At 33.4% G+C, this 2,893-nt stretch overlaps 1 non-coding gene across 1 annotated transcript; it reads right to left on the bottom strand.

Moving 5' to 3' along the window:
* Nucleotides 1-2,424: 2,424 nt before the first annotated feature.
* Nucleotides 2,425-2,589, bottom strand: LOC135274507 (U1 spliceosomal RNA). Its single transcript, XR_010342325.1, has one exon. It is a non-coding gene; the product is annotated as a U1 spliceosomal RNA (small nuclear RNA).
* Between the last annotated feature and the right edge of the window lie 304 nt (nt 2,590-2,893).

Below are 2,893 nucleotides of genomic sequence, written 5' to 3'. Positions count from 1 at the left end.
ATAACACCTTTAATTAAGACGACTATTTTGATTTTTAGTAAGAATGAATTTGAGGTGAAAAAATTCAAGGTGGAAATTTTAAAGTTATATTTAGAATGCAAGATTATAAGGCAGAGGGTTTGTTTCATTTATTGATTTATATCAAACACTTAGAAAAGTGCGTGGCAGAGTAAGCACGTGATATACATTTCTTAAATGGAATTTAAATGTTTAGGCAAATGTGATTGAAGGTTATAAGAAACACTGCTGATAGTTATATACATCATATTCAGTAAAACAGTATTAAAGGAGTTGCTGGAGATACACATAATGTGGTAATGCTCTGTGTTAAATGTGCTTTTTACTTGGAATTTACTGTGGCCTTATTGGATTATCTTTTCAAATATTCTCAATAATATTTGAGCAGAGATTGAGTTCACCGTCAACCATACCAAAAAACACCCCTGGGTTTACATAAAAATGGACTCTGTATCTTGTACTTTATTGGGAGGTTGTTGCATGTAGTGTGTGTAACTGTTTCTCCTAGTTTAAAAATATTTTGGTATCTCTTATGTCATGTGGCCTTTTCTTAGAAGCATGATATAAACTGAGAAGATATATTAAGAGCAAAGAGTCATTAAAGTTGCGTAGAAAGTTTCTTTTCCTACCACTGTTAAATAAAATTAGTTCATTGACTGTATTAGTTCTTTTTAGTACTTACTATATTACTGAAAAAAATTGATATAGATACTAAGAGTACTATAGTTGTGTGCAGATGTGTGGAACAAAAGCGGAAAGTATAGTCTTCGATTTGGAGTGGAGTGTTCTGTAACTGTCTATTAGGTGTGCTTGGCCAGATCTGAGTTCAAGTCTTGGATATCCTTGTTAATTTTCTGTCTTGTTGATCTGTCTAATATTGATAGAGAAGAGTTAAAGTCTCCCAGTACTATTGTGTGGGAGTCTAAGTCTCTTTGTAGGTCATTAAGAACTTGTTTTATGTATCTGGATGCTCCTGTATTGGATGCATATATATTTAGGATCATTAGCTCTTCTTGTTGCATTGATCCTCTTACCATTATGTAACTCTTTATCCAATTTGCCAGTCTGTGTCTTTTGATTGGCGCATTTAGCCCATTTGAATTTAAGGTTAATACTGTTATGTGTGAATTTGATTCTGCCATTTTGATGCAAGCTGGTTGTTTTGTCTGTTACTTGATGTAGTTTCTTCATAGTGTTGACGGTCTTTACCACTGGTTATGTTTTTGCTGTGGCTGGTACTGGTTGTTCCTTTCCACGTTTACTGCTTCCTTCAAGAACTCTTCATAAGGCTGGCCTGGTGGTAATAAAATGTCTCAGCAGTTGCTTGTCTGTAAAGGATTTTATTTCTCCTTCACTTATGAAGCTTAGTTTGGCTGGATATGAGATTCTGGGTTGAAAATTATTTTCTTTAAGGATGTAGACTGGACAAGGAAAATGTGGCATATATACACCATGGAATACTATGCAGCTATAAAAAAGGATGAGTTCATGTGCTTTGCAGGGACATGGATGAAGCTTGAAACCATCATTTTCAGCAAACTAACACAAGAACAGAAAACCAAACACTGCATGTTCTCACTCATAAGTGAGTATTGGACAATGAGAACACATGGACTCGGAGAGGGAAACATCATACACAGGGGCCTGTTGGGCAATGTAGGGGCTAGTTCAGGGATAGCCGAGGGTGGGGACATTGGGGAAGGATAACATTAGGAGAAATACCCAACGTAGATGACAGGGAGATGGATTCAGCAAACCACCAAGGCACCTGTATAACTATGTAACAAGCCTGCACATTCTGCACATGTACTCCAGAACTTAAAGTATATTTAAAAAAAGCAGAAAGGGATAATTTTATTTCACCGAAAAATAATAAATATTAGCAAATGTTCTTTTCTTGCTCTTTCTAATAATAATCAACATCTGATTTGTGAAATATTCATGAGGTTTATAAATTATGATGGTTTTATTTTTATACTCTTAGAAATTAGAAAAAAAAATAAAAGGATGATCTGATATTGCTACCATTGTATTTATAATGTAAAGTTAAAATTACATACTAAATTATTTCCCGTGATAGTTTATTGATTTTTATTTGTTTGTTTTGGTTCACGTTCAATTGATTAAATGAGTTAAAACTTATGATATTGAGTTTTCCCAGTGATATTTTCATCAATATTAGGTAAAATCCAAATAGTACAGATTCTTCTTGCCTAAATAAATCCTTTAATTTTCTGAGGTAGTTGTCTATTCTTTTTTTTCATGGGCTGGTTTCTTTTGCAACTTGTTTAGTATAGCAATGTAAGAACAAAAGTGTTGTTTTAAAAGTCTCATATCCCATTTATAATAATCAACATTTTTATTTTTTATGTCTTAATTTTCATTTTAACATTGAAAAAATAAAACCAGAGGAGAGCATGATCACAGTCCTCCACTACCACCAGTTATGCAGTCGAGTTTCTGACATTTAGGGAAATCACAGGGGTCAGCACATCCAGAGTGCAATGGATAAGGCTCACCCTGAAAAAAAGCACCTTTGTGTTCACGGTATGTCCCCTTCCAGTTAAGTATAATAACATTTGAATTAAAAACTTTCCTAAGTCAGGATAGAGCCTAGAAACAATAGTCAAATGAAAAAGAAAATTTAAAAATGGAAAGAATATATACTGTCAATAGAACTTAATATCAAATAAATACTTATCATCCTCATATCAGCATGACTTTACTCTTTCTAAAGTTCCTAGTTGCATAAGCCACATTACAATTATTTCCACTATGTATAATAATTTTTTGCAATGGTATAAATCTATGAATTGTTTCATGACCCAAACAAAAAAGAAATTGTCCAGAAGAAGACAAACACTGTGTGGCCTTC

The sequence above is a fragment of the Aotus nancymaae genome, unplaced genomic scaffold (assembly GCF_030222135.1).
Source record: "Aotus nancymaae isolate 86718 unplaced genomic scaffold, 86718_ANA_hifiasm-v0.15.2.pri h1tg000011l, whole genome shotgun sequence".
Classification (NCBI taxonomy): Eukaryota; Metazoa; Chordata; class Mammalia; order Primates; family Aotidae; genus Aotus; species Aotus nancymaae.
Note: the sequence above shows the minus strand (reverse complement) of the source record. Positions and strands in the feature narration are given on the sequence as shown.